The following is a 14,476-nucleotide window of genomic DNA, read 5'->3' as shown; positions in this document are numbered from 1 at the left end:
AGGTCTCTATTACAGTCACTGTTAAGACACTGAGGTTTCAGAAATTCTGATTTGATTCAGTATGGTAATTTCTGCATTCTTCTCCACAATACAGTAGTGAACCTTACAAAGATAACTGTTCTGAACATGGTTTGAACCTTAGGAACTGAAACTGCAGTCAATTTTAATTTCATCTTGCCAAGGGCGTTATTCAGTTTTGCTTCCCTTTTTCCCCTCCCCTCTGTCAATGATAGAAGCAACCATCTTATCTGAAGCTTATACTTTAGATCACAGTGCAGAACACCAGCCTTAGAGTTCAGGTGCCAATAGACCTCTTCATGACATAGATTTAAATAAGACATCCTGATCCTGTGCACATATGCTTCTTGACCAGTTTACATCTGGGATATGAAAAGTGCTGGATATTTGCCCATCAAATGGAAAAGTCCTCCTGAATGATATCCATTAGTTTTTTTAAAACATCATAGATCTAATAATATTCAGTCACAGATGACAGACCTCAATTCAGTTCTGAGAACAGCAAATAAGGAAAAAAAAAATACAAAAAATTATAGAAAGAAGCATACCTCAACTAGACTGTATAGAAACTATAAATAACTGTTTAAATGCAGTTGTTTCTTGTGCAAAGTATCCAGTACCACAGAACACTGTGTGGAGGCTTCTGGGCTGCAAAGCATCAAACACCTGGCATATCAAATTATAACTCAGACTTCTATAACCCTTCAATTCTGTCAACAGGGGAAAAAAAAACCCAACAAATCACATACAGTTGAGGTCATAAGGCCATTTACAGTGCTGGCACCTAGTCACATGGGCACACAGGACCCAAAACATTAATAATGAAAGCTTTCTAAAAAGTCTCAAGCAGAAGATAAGATCCCTAATAGCACAGGCTTTGGAAGATTTTAATCCTGATCTTTGACTCTTGGCAATTACATTTGCTCAACTTCAGATTAGCAAACAACAGTTACAAACCACATTTGTACACAACTAATCTTGTATTTACCCTTTACTACCAAGGAGATAACTCTTCCAAGACAACCAGATGACTCATGCCAGTCAAACAAGTCACCAGCACAGAGATATGAGATTACACACACTAATATGTTCACTTGAATTTATACAAGCCATAGTAAATCAGATCTAGATTGTTTAAGCAGTCCTAGCAGTGCAATGTCAAAATGAAGTAAGAGGAAATAACCTCCACAGCTTGAACTTCACTTTGGTTTTCATCCCACTTTACTATTTCCTCCTTGCTGCCCTTTTTTAATCCCATTTTACTATTTTTTTCCCCTGTTGCCTTCTGCACAGAAGCACACCGTAAGTACAACTGCCATACTGGCAACAACAGAGTCAGTCAAAACTGACCACCTGTAAGCCAACTTACACCATTTACATCCCATTCTCTGGCATGCAGAACCCCTACTCTTTCAAGCTATTTAACTGGAGTATATTCTCAAATGTTAGCTTTTCTTTCACCTGTAATATATCAATAGTTACATTCATTATAGGAAAATAAAGTAAGAGTTATTACTTTCAAAGTAGTTTTTCTTAGCAGCTAAAATATACTTGCCTTTTTTTTTTTATGTCATGCATATATTACTGTTTACATCTTATTGACTCTTTAGGAAAGAACAGATATAAACAGCCCAGTCTTTGATAAAATAAAATACACATAGTTGAAAAGTTTTGTCATAAAGTAAGTCCTTACTTATTCTGGATTAATACAGTTAAAAGTTCAACATACACAAAGAAAAGTCTAGATAATAACTATATGCATCATAAGCAAGTAGAATTTAAGTAACATTAAAAGGAGTACAACCACAAGCTTAACCAAATACAACTCAAAAAAACAAAAAGAAATGTGTAAAAGGGAACAGTGTATTAATACTACACAAGTCACCTAATCCACACATATGTTCCAGTTTTTGTTTTAGTCATAAAATTCCACAGCACTAAGATAAAGGTATCTTCTTTATCCTCAGAGACTTCACTTCTTACAAGTACATGTAGAGACAGGACAAGGGGAAATGGCTGAAAACTGAAAGAGAGTAGGGTTAGATATTAGGAAGAACGTGAGGGCACTGGAACAGACTGCCCAGAAAAGCTGTGGATGCCCCACCCGTGAAGTATTCAAGGCCAGGTCAGATGAGGCCCTGAGCAACCTGATCTAGCGAAAGGTGTCCCTGCTCGTATCAGTGGGGTTGTAACTAAATGATCCCTTCCAATACAAGCCACTCTATGATTGTATGATAAGAACAAACACAAAAGCTTTTTAAATTTTGTCTTTTCTATCTATCAGGACTCCTGTAAGTTGTGTCAAGAGCATTTGTGTACGTGGCATAGTGCTCTTACCACTTCTGTAAAGGAAAGCAGTGCTTCATGAGTTCGATCACTACAAGAAACATTCTCTGCAGAACCCCAAGCAAAGTAAACTTAACTGTTCTCATCCAGACTAGTTCCCTAAGCCCAAAGTACACTACATCCCTATGAAGTCAGAAAATTTCCCAAAACCCAAAGACAAATTTAAAACAGTGAAATACAATCAACTATGCAGAGAGAATAATCCTGTTGCAGTTTTAATTTCAATATTCCAGGTAAGTCTTTAACCAACCAATGGTCTTTTCAAAAGCACAGAGCATTACTTTTGGTACCAATGCAGTGACACAATAGCTTGAGAATGTCCTAAAAATCACTTGGAGAACTGATCAGGGGCTCTACTTCATCTCTGAATATCAGCTGTAAAAGGCACAATTTCACCACCTTCTACTATTATAGCATGTAGTTTCAGTTAGCACAAGTGAAGCAACATTCATCCAGCAAGAAATTTAGCAGTGATTCATCAGAAGGAAAACGACTCAGTTCACAGTTACAGGAGTCTGACAGACTGTTCTTCACTTAGTTTTATCAGCAACATGAAGAGTGCGAGACCTTTGTCCAAAACTTCCCAACTCTGATGGTTGAGAATGAGATTTTAGGAGATCGTGCCTATTTCCAACCCCGCTCTAGGTATCTGCACCTCATCAAATTTGAAAAGCAGAGACCTCCACCTGCAAACCAGAGGTTGACTTAAGAAGATACTACACAAGCCTCACAAGGAAGAAATTTTGTAGCAGCTCTTGGGACTTCATTTCAACTGAATCTTCCTTCTGCCTCCAAAAAAATTGGAGAAGTTCCACAAACTGAGAACTGAGTTGAAAATGTTACAGGTGCTTCAGAAGTGACTTATGTCCTTGTTCTGGCCAGGACAGGGTTAATTTTTGTAGTCGCCAAGAGGGGGCATGGGCAGGACCCAGAGGTTATTCTCTATCACCTCAGGTCACTGCCAGGAAGAAGGGAGGTCCCTTTTGGTCAAATAAGCATGGAGGAGGGAGTGGGTGCAGGACAGGGAGGACAGCACCAGTTCCACATGGTGAGTAACCACCTGCGAATCATTCATCTATCTTTTACACTTTGTTAATGATACTGTTGCTGTTATTATTCATTTTCTCATCCCACTGCTGTTTCCAGTAAGTTGTTCTTATCTCAACCTATAATCTTTACCTTTTGTGCCTTCCCTTCGCCTCTCCACCCAGCTGCAGGGAAGAAGGGGAGTGAGCAGGCAGTGCATGGTTTGGAGCATTTCAGCGGGAACACAAAATTGGGAAATACCGTCCCTGAACCATGACAGCCTTATTTGGTAAAACGCAGGCTCCTCTCTCTGGGGCAAACCCATTCCAGGGCACCTGGCCCTTCACAAACAAAAAGCTCTCCTTACAGTTTCCGCTTGCTTCTCCGGGATCAGCCACATCACCACACTGGGAGCCTCTCAGTGTCCATCTCTGTCACTCTGGATTTACGGATCTGAACCTGACTTCCTTTTGATCAGCTGAGGGCAACAGAGCCTATTGCTCGTCCTTTTGGAACGCTTCGGCCCGGCTGACCCATGTTCAACTGCTGCTCACATGGAACCCTGCTCCACTTCGGCCCTCAAAGCTCTTGGTTGAGTATTTGCTACCACCCCCAAGATCTGCACCTGCGGCAGCTCCACCCAGGCCTGTGCTCCAGGCTTCAAGGCTCACTGCAGCATCCCTCCTACTCACAGCCTACCCCTCTGCCCATGTTGGGCACCAAATAAGGCTATCGTGGTTTAGGAATGGTATTCTCCAATTTAGCATTCCCACTGAAACACTCCAAACCACACGTCACTCACTGACTCCCCTTTCGCCACTCCCCCTGCAGTGGGCTGGAGAAGAGAATTGGAGGCACAAAAAGTAAAGATCATGGGTTGAAGTAAGAATAATTTACAGCTGCACATGTCCAATTAAAGTTTCCCTCTAAAACCTAGGCTCTTTCTCTGTAAGCATTTTTAAGTTGTCATTTACCCACAAATATGAACTATTCTTTCAAAGTGCTTCCACATGTAGCTGAGAAAGTCCAGCACACTGCATTTGAAACAAGCATGAAACTATGCTTTTGGCATAAATACTGGGATAATCCAGAAACAGACTTTAAAGAATTTAGTATGCTGCAAGAACAACTACTATGGTGTGTTTTACCAGGGTAGATGTACGATATAGTGTAATAATATCAGACATGATCAAATACAACTAAAACAGAAGGGGTTGATTTTACTTTGACACCAAAGCCTGTATTTTAAATGAGTGCTATGACACATCCCATCACCCAACTCAACCAAATGCAGCAGCATTACCCTTCTTGATAACTTTATATTTGCAAAATATTATCTCTGGTATACCATTCTACTATTCCCTCAAAGATCATGAGAGAAAAGCAGAAGCCTTGCTACTAGGAATACCCCACAGATTTTATAGCAAAAAGAGGTTTATGGTAGTCTATTGACATGAGTTTTTGTAGCTCATTTTCACAGAAAAATAAGAAAAGCTATACAAAGGTGCATTTTCCAGAAGAAGGGTATATCGATACTGCAAATATTCTTAGGACTTAGTTTTAGTGGTCAATATTTATCCATCAATACATGCACATAATGCTGTGTTAAACAGTTCCAGGAAAAATATGCTTTATCGCTCCATGGCAGTTCTCTCGTTCTTCCTTATCCCTTCCCTTTCCCCCAACAGCCCTCCTGCATGAGCCTGCTATACTCACCAGACAGGACGCATTCATTTGATAAACATTTTAAAGCAACTAAGAACAGCTTTGTGAGTTCTTTAAATACCCTATGAGCTACAGAAAAACATGACTTCTCAATTAAATTTTTTTAAAAGAGGAGGATGCACACTTTTGTCTCATTCAGAAACGATATCTAATACATGAAATGTCCTATTGCCACATACAACTTAGATGCTGCAGTACAGACAGAGCATATGCAACTCGAAGTCTCAGACAATTTATACCCTGCATGTCTTGCTATGCACTGTAATGTCAGAAAAAAGTCGAATTCCAAAAGCATAATAGTGTCAAAGCAGAAAAAATAGGCTGTCTTAAAATGTAAGACATATTAATTTAGACTGAATTCCTGTCAGATGAAAAGGCTTTTCAAGTAAAAAGTTCCCACTTCAAGAAACCATCTAAAGCTTGGAATATTAATTATTCCAAGAGAGAAATAAAAAGCTAATGAAGCTCAAATTACATAGGTTCTTGAGAGACTCATTTGATTTCAGATTTCCAGGGTAAACAGTATCACCAAGTAATGTGCCATTGTTCCAAAGTCACAAAACCAGAGAGTTTCCATGGAATTTATATTGATATCCATTGGGTAGCAGAAAACAGTTTAAAAATAGCAATTAATTACATTAATTTTATTTTTCTATTTCTTTTATTTGCATTCTCATTAAGTCACACAGTGTCTTCTACTCAAGATAGGCCTGATTTTTAAGAGCATTCTTTGAGACCTTCCTAACTAGTAGTTGTAGAATAAGTGAGCAGTACTTCAATATTCATTTACAAATTCAGAGACCTGCTTTAGAGCACAGACTTGATTTAGAGCAAAAGTAGTCAAAATTTGTTTCTATAATAATCTGAAGTCTGTGAACTTGGAATTTGCTTTAGTGTATTCCGTTTACAAGCAGCAACTGAGAAGTCACTTGTATGGCAGATGTGATTATGAAAATACATGGAAATTGGTCATTGACTACACATGTATTTGGGACACAGCGCACTCAAATGAACCAGAGCAGAAGGATATCAATACAGCCTGACTACCCTACAGAGCAACATGTTCTGCTTGCAAAAACCGTCATACGCATATGAAAGAAGAGTCGCAATGAACCCAAGAGCAAAGCAAGCTGAATCATATGGGAGGAAAAAAACAAATACAATCTAAGTGAATGGCCACTTTTCAAAAAATACGACATTAAAAGGGTTGGGGGTTAACTGCACAACACAAAAAAATCATACAACTATCATTTAACATCAATAGACACATTTAAGGAACATCTTTAAAGGTAAATGTGGTATCACTTGGTTCCTGTTTCATCACTCAGTTAACTTCCTATTCACACTTTGGTCAGTTCCTCTGTTTACCATACAAGCATGGACTTTCATTTAGGTGTTCCTTCTTCCCTGGACAACAAATGTACCAATATCCTACTGCTGCTATGGAATTTATACAGCACTTTTATTCTACCACACCAAAAAGCAGCTGTAAATGGTTAAGTAGTCCTTGCCACTGTTTCACCAGATTGCTGCAGCTTTTTGAACATAAGTGAACTAGCACTCACTTCTTTGCCAAAACAAGACAAAACCTCTAAGCCACTTCCAAATATCACTAAAATGGGAATGAACCAAAAATATTCACTACTTCCTTAAGCAATAAATGAATGTGTTTGTTATGTATGCAAAGGAACTGCACAGTTGAGAGATCTCTGCTGATGTTAAGTTTCAGATGGAAAACCCTTTTCAGTTTTCCCTGTGCAGCTACAGTTTGCCAGTAACAACAGTCTGGGATAAAATATCACTGCACAAATAACCATTACGTTCTACTCAGAACTCTTGGTAACCAGTGCAAATTCACATGCTTCAGATACCCTTAAATCTTACTCTAAGACAAAAAGAATAATACTGAAAATACACATAACAAAAAAAAAAAGTGAGGAAGCCAGCAAAAAAATTAAAAGTAGCAGAGACTGCAAATCTACTCATCCAGTCCCCAGCATGATGCACAAGTGCTGGAAGAGTAGTTCTGCTATATTTGTACACATTACTGAAAATTCAACGAAACTTAAACCAATTCCCGCTTTAACAACAGAATCCTGATACTTCGAGCTGTATCATTAAGCACTTCACAAAACAGATGTTTCCTTTGTTGTGTTTCATTAAGTAACAAGACAAATGTGATTGTCTGAAGTGTCTCATCACAACACAACTTTGGTGAAAATACCCTTCATTTACAGTACTGACACATAATGCTCCTGAGAAAACAGAGAGGGGGTGAAGAAACTTAATTTTTTTTCCTTGGCTTTACAATTAAATGTAAATCACATTCTCTCAAGACAGGCAGAAATTGGTAAATATTATTCCAGCACTCACAAAGGTACAGAATGCACCCGTAAGCGGATGTGCAGAATTACTGTCAAAAGCCTCTCACCTGCTCCTCTGGCTGCTGCACTGGGAATTTAGTTCAAAGGAGAGGAAAAAAATTGCAGGAGCCTATTAGTCTTTCTAGACCTGACATGTGGAGTCAAATTAAGGACATGAGATATGTGAGCAGAAAGACTACAGCTTATTGAGACTAAAAGCTGTAACTGAGTAAAACCAGTAGCACGTCCACAGCATGTGACATAAAGCAGCTAGGTATTTTGGCACAACCTAAAGAAAGTCAATAAGAAATATATTCTTTTAACTGAGTATACAGTAATTGCTTCAGCCAGACGTGCTACTAACCACAAACCAAAGGAAAATAGTCGGAATTTCACTGACAAATCCAGTGTAAATTCACTGTAAGGAACACAAAATTATTGCTTTAGCACTAAGTACCAAGAGCTAAGGAACTCTCCAATATCACTCCTCCCCACACTTTGATCACACTTTCCTCCCCTTCATCAGCCTAAAATACATGACGTTGCAGTCTGATTTTGCAACCTACCTCAAATCTGGAAGAGTAACACAATTTCCTTCAGCCAGCAAACACTGCAAAGGAGTATTACCAGGGAGAAGGGGGGGGAAATTCCATTTTTATATCGCCTCCTCAGGTAGAAATGTTACTATAGCACACTCAATGTGTCTTCTACAATAGACTTTTTGAAATATTCAGTATCCTAACTGACAGAGGTGGTGATTGGTGTTAAAAAATCTGTCAAAAGCCATTTTTTTAAATTTATTAGGTCAGCTTAACACTTTTACACATATTCCAGTCATTTCCTTTAATAAAGAAAATACTATTAAAGGATTGAAAATAACTAAAAATAAAAAACAATTGTCTTTACATATGAGAACAGGATTCAAGTGCTTGAAAACAAATCACAGTGACATAGTACAGCCTTGTCCATTAACCAGACAGTCAGGGAGACCTTATATTATTCAGCACTAGCTCCTGTACAATACTCAGACTGCTAGACAGCTTAACTGTTGAGTACTAGATTTAATTCTCTAATGCATATTTAAAATGTAACAGGTGTCTTCCCCCTTCCTAAAAAAAAAAATTGCAAAAAAAATATAGCAATAGTAGTGAATCATGGTGTTTAGTATTAACAAAATATTAAAGTTGTATGTACTATTAATCAAGTTGAAATTAATGCCTTGCTGAAGCACAAATATTTATCCAGTACAAACAGCAAGAAACCTTAGGAGACAGCACAGCTTTAAGCACTGAAGTGAGTTAATTAGTACCCCGTGTGGCTTCAGAGCATGCTATGGTATTTTTAAAGGTTAGCTTCTGGATAGAAGAAAGTAACAAAATGTAAAGGTAAGAGATAAGGTATCCTAAGAATGCTGTCTTTAGCAGCTTATCAAAGTGCCCTAAACATACAGCTTTTGTCACAGAGTTTAGAAGAGAGCTCTTATGCCAATCAGGATGGAATATAGCAATACTTAGCAACTTCTGCAGCAGCAACAGGTGGGTTTTACTAGTATTGCTTTTACCTAAATTTGTTTGCTATGCTTTGATTGCTACACAGCATTTCATATCATATGTGTTCTTCCATCTCTAACTTCTGATATCTGTTTTGAAAAGATAACCCATTTCCACATCTTCCTCTCAACAATCAGTTGATTCTCCAGCAATGCTCCTCATTTCAAATAAATTTAAGAACACCTTTCACGCACTCCCTGGCTTTTCATGGCATTCTTCACAGACAAGAGTGATGATAATTAAATATCTGTCCAAATTCCACATGCTTTATTGATTCCAGTTCTAATAAATAATGCTCCTAGTAACAACTGTTTATTGAACCCCCATGTATTACATTTGTACACCATTTAGAAGTCACCCTGAAGCCTTATAAACAGAACACTTAATTCACCACACAACTTCACCAACATCCTCCCATCTCTGGCACCGCAAGAAAAAATAGGGTCGCATTCGGACAATTTCAGTACTCGTTTGGCTGTAAGTTATGTTATGCTGCTCTCACTGTCTTTCCAGTTGTTACCAAAGCACGTAAGTTCATGCGGGGATGCGACTAAAGAAATTGCCATAAATAACAATCGCCCTCATAGACTCAGCCAACATTCTATTTTTAGTCTGCTCCTCTTGAACGTGGCCCTGATTAGGGCAAAGGCTTCACAACAGTTTCCCCAGAAGTACAAGTAAACACTTCATATTCAGCATTAATTTAGAAATGCTATCAACTGAAAACCAGTACAGTTGTTAGATATTTCAAGTTTTGGTTTTGGTGTTTTGGGGGGGAGGTAGGGGTGTTGTGTTTATATCCAATCCAGGATTATTCAAGTTTTCATGCTAGCAAAGTTCCAGCACAAGTTCTGAGAGAAATCTGATCATTTTCAGTAAAAACAAATGCAGCAGCATTTCACCCCTTGGCCTTGCGGAAAACTTTTTAAATTTCACCAGTGCTTTCAAATAACTTTAAATATTTCAAGTGTCAGTTATTTATAAAGAAAATCTCAAAGCCCTGCAGAAGTACTTCATCTTAAAAATGCGTGCATACACTTACACGTTATGGAGCGTAGGGAAGAGTCTGGCCATTGCAGGAACTAATAAAATCTTTTAATGGCATGCAGAGCTTGAGAAGCCCAGAAGATTCAAAGACAGCCTTGTAGCAATATGCAGTTGCTACACACTAAAAACACTTTTACACTTAAGTACTCCTTGTCTTAACAACACTGATCTGACACAGATTTCAGTCCCTATTCTGACACCACTTTGGTTTTGCCTTCCAAGATTATCTCAAGGAGCATTTAAAATAAATTAATCCAATTTAAGTTCCTAAATAACTGATGTTAATAAAAAAATGCTCTAATTCCAACCCATTCTTCACTCCCAAATGTACATTTAATGCACCACCATTTTAATTCTGGCAGCTGAGGACAGTGAACTGCCAAAAGGGCTATTTTTCCTGGAACAGAAAACCACAGATTTAAATACAAGATCTCAAGGCTACAATTCTAATTCAAGTGATTTTTTTATATATATATACTTGCATAATTAAACAGAACAGCATTAACAAATCAAAAGCTGTAATTTTGTTGAGCAGGAAAACTATGAGATTCCAGTAAACCAACAAACTCAAGTACTTCCTACCAAGTACAAATCAACATACCAAAAGACACTGCATATAAAATGCAGGTTTTAAGCACACTATATTTTTCTAATCCCATGGAAGTTTCAGGGATTACACAGAGTCGCTCCAGTCAAGATATTTCACTTCAGAAGATAAGCCCAGATTGACAGTTTTCAGTTTTTTCTACAGTGTAAGAGGTTTGGACCCTGGTTCTCCTAACTTCACAGAAGACGGAGTATACACACAGTCAGGGTCACACTGTCAGGCCTCCCATCTCCTACACAGCATGATCGGATCTCCTGTTTAAACTTCATGCATGTTGCTCCTGGAAGACTGACTGCTTGGTAACTGGTAACGCTGGAAGTAACACGCAGGTGCAGTGATTCACACGGGTAACCTCCATTTCTGCTAACAAAACTACCCACACAAATCCTATGGTAGACTGAAGTATAAGCTTTGTTCCCAATCTTCTGCGACAGAGGAAGCGTGCCAAGTGACACAGAGAGCGCATTCGTCAAAGGGAAGGGCTGGGAATGAAACCTGACCTGGTGATTCACCTAACGGATTTAAGTCTAAGCTCTTCCTGATAGAGGCTTTGTATGTTTGCTGAGTGCCCAGGTGATCTTTGTTAAGAGCCCAAATGCTACTGCATTTTAATATTCTCATCAACAGAAACATTTAAGCCTCATGAAAGTTTCATCTAAAAGCCTCAAATACTCCACAACTTCTTAGTCCCTAAGGAAAGCCTACGAACTGAGACTTTTCTCTAACAAATCATGCAGTTTTCTCAAACTATGCATTTTCCATACAACCTGGGGAAAAAAAAAGTGTCATATCAGGCCATGAAACGTACATTTACTTTCTAATTAAAATAGCCAGATATGAGCCAACATTCAGTAACTAATAATTTAAGTTTCCACGTGGAAACAAGGTGATTCTCACACTGCATGCGTTGAAGTCAGTGACAGGTTACGAGACAACCTAATATTTATCTTAAGGTAGGATTTAATGAAAATTAATTTCCTGACATGAACATGAGAAAGGTTCAAGATATCCGGATTTTACAAGAACACGTACTAAGAATGAGATTTTAACTCACTGACTTGGCCGAGTCATAAATATACATCAGCGAACAGGCTCTTCTCCCAGCTTAGACCCAGCCCCACTGTGCTAAGTAAAACACAGATGACATACAGCATTTGAAGTGCCCAGCCTTACAATATCTCACACGCATGCTTGTCTGCGATACAAGTCCTTGCAAAATTAGAATCCAAGTGACTTAACCATCCAGCTATGCCTGAGAACATGTCTACCATGGACTATTTCAAGTGAAAGCAAACCCGCCCATTCAGGAGACTACAGCCAAAGTTCAACATGATTCTGTCTCTGAAAGCCCTGTTCCTCAGAAGAAGCTTTCTGATTAAATTTAACATGTACCTTTAAAACAGCTCAACACTGAAAGGAAGTGAATTGCTACGGTTAATAAATCATCCTAAGTGGGACTGAACTTCCTCAAAATTGTCATCTCTGTGATAAAAGGCACGTTAGAGGTGCCTTGTCTCACAAAGAGATTATCACAGAAAAGAAGCATTTGAGTTTTGCATTTCAAAAGTAGTATTTTCATATTGTTTCCTTACTCTAGAGGAAAACATACGTCCAAGAACATTGCCAGAAGGATCTACAACTCAACTTCAAAGTACATTACTTTTACCAAAAGTATTTCACTGATGAAAATAAAATAGCTTGGAGGTTAATTTGACCACATTATATAATACTACTTACTTTTTGCAACATAAAATAGCTTGTTGGAAGGTGGAGAGAACAAAAGCAAAACACTTGGGGGGGGGGGAACTATATGATCTTTAAGGTCCCTTCCAGTCCAAACCTTTCTATGACTTTGTGGAAAGCCCAAACTTCTGAAAAGACACTGCAGCACATAAGTACATTACTGAAGGGAAAAACTTGAGCAAAGGCTTTCAGGCGCCATGACATGCAGTCATCAATGTCACTCTACACTTTGCTCCATAAAACTGCTTTTTGCTTCTTTGCAGTGTCATTCACTCCAGCTGCCTTCAAAAAAAAAGTCACCAAATCTGAATTTGCAGCTAACAAACCCAACAGCCAACAAACCAACATCACTTAATAGAAATTTCCATATTTTGTTCTTCTACAGTCACTTTCTCACTCACTGGCAGCATATGTGAAAAATTCCGAAAGATAATTAGCAAGACTTCATAATCGTGGAGAACACACATCTCTTCCCTGTGAGCGTAAGTCTCAGGAGCTTTTTCGGCACAGAGCTGGAATTCAATTGGACGGGCAACAAACGTGATGGTTGTCGGGATTACAGGGAACGAGCCAAATCCACGGGCTCTGCCTCTGCTTTCACCGTTACCTTTACAACACAAAGCACACAGAAGGTTACTCCGATTTAACGTGCTCGAAGTTAAATCACGAAGCCCACGCAGGCACAAGCCCTGCAGCCTGCGGCGCTTCCTATCCGGGCACGGCGAACTCTCAGCGATTGTAACTGTTGCTGCCACCTCTCGCATCCCCACCGCCGGCACCCGAACTCGACGCGGCGCCCAAAACGCCAAACACACGGACAAGACGGGTTAGAACGAAGATATTTCGCAGCACGCCACCGAACTCTGCCCTAACCCTTCCCACGGAGGTTCACGCGCGCGCCGGGAAGCGCCAGGCACGGCGCTGCCCGCCCTGCTCCGGGGACACAGCGGGAGCAGCTCCTTTGTCTCGCCCGCAGCCCCGGCCGCCCTCCCCAGGCGGCACAAGGCGCCGCTGCCCCGCCGGTCCCGAGCGGCCCCGGCGCTGCCGCCGCTTCCAGAGCTGCCCTCTCCGAGCGGGACCGGGCGCTGGCGGGGCGCGGGCGGGCACCGCGGCCGGGATGCCGGGGGCACCCCGGGTGGACCCGCGGGAATGGGGAAGGCTGCAACCGGTGTCCGGAGCGCCGCCCCGCGGCCCCGCACCGGGGGCAAGGACCCCGCCCTGCCCCTCCATCGCTCCTGGGCACCGGCCCTGCCCCCGGCAACTCCACCGCCCCCTTCCTCCCTTTCTCCCTCCCTCCCTTCTCCAGCCGCACCCCCCCTGCTCCCTTCGCCCACTGCTGCCCCGGTGGGTCCCGGCCGCCCCAGGCGCGCGCCGCCGGCTGCCCCGGGGCGAGGCGCGGGACCCGGAGCCAGAGGGGCTCCGCTCAGCCGGCCGCGAGTTGCCCGACAGCCGCAGCCATCCCGCCAGCATGCGACAGCCCCGGGCGGCAAAAAAGTTGTGCCCGCGGGAGCAGCCGCGAACCGGACTCACCCTCCCACCCGGCGTCTCCGCCGCGGCTGCGACTCAAACTCCCCTCCCGCCGGGAGCGGAGCGCGGGCGGCCCCGCCCGGCCCCGCCGCTGCCTGGCGGCGCCCGCAGCCAACCGGAGCGCGCGGCGCGGTCACGCCAGCCAATGGCAGGGCTGAGCGGGCCGGGCGGGCGCCCCGCTCCGCCAATGGGCGGTGAGGGCGCCGGGCCGGGGGCAGCGCGGGGCGGGGGGTGGGCGCCGCGGCCGCCGCGCTGTGGGGGCGCCCCGGGGGCGGGCACGGAAACGGGGAGGCGACTCATCGCCGCCCCGCCGGGTCTGCCTCGGGAACGTGGCGCTGGGGGGAGCTGAGGCGTAGCCCGGGGCGCTGGGCAGGGTCGTGCCCCGCGGGGAGATGCGCCCTCCGGGGCAGCGGGGAGCGCCCGCTCGCGAAACCGCCCCTCGAGCGCCGGCGGCAGCGGCCGCTCGGGACAACACAGGGGCGGCAGCGCTTGGGATGGGCTGCAGGGAGCCGGCACCAGAGGCG

General features: G+C 42.3%; 1 protein-coding gene across 6 annotated transcripts in view; it reads right to left on the bottom strand.

The window, feature by feature from the left end:
- The window catches only part of HYCC1 (hyccin PI4KA lipid kinase complex subunit 1), a 43,869-nt gene extending 29,875 nt beyond the window's left edge, over positions 1–13,994 (bottom strand). For 2 of the 6 annotated variants that reach the window (XM_050329470.1, XM_050329464.1), the window contains exon 1: positions 13,956–13,994. The gene's annotated coding sequence lies outside the window, so the exon portion shown is untranslated. The other 4 variants (XM_050329430.1, XM_050329457.1, XM_050329439.1 and 1 more) reach the window with 3 other exon arrangements.
- Positions 13,995–14,476: the final 482 nt, after the last annotated feature.

The sequence above is a fragment of the Myiozetetes cayanensis genome, unplaced genomic scaffold, assembly GCF_022539395.1.
Source record: "Myiozetetes cayanensis isolate MyiCay16 unplaced genomic scaffold, myiCay2020 scf1, whole genome shotgun sequence".
Lineage (NCBI taxonomy): Eukaryota > Metazoa > Chordata > Aves > Passeriformes > Tyrannidae > Myiozetetes > Myiozetetes cayanensis.
The sequence above is the reverse complement of the archived record's forward strand: the minus strand, read 5'-3'. Positions and strand labels throughout refer to the sequence as shown.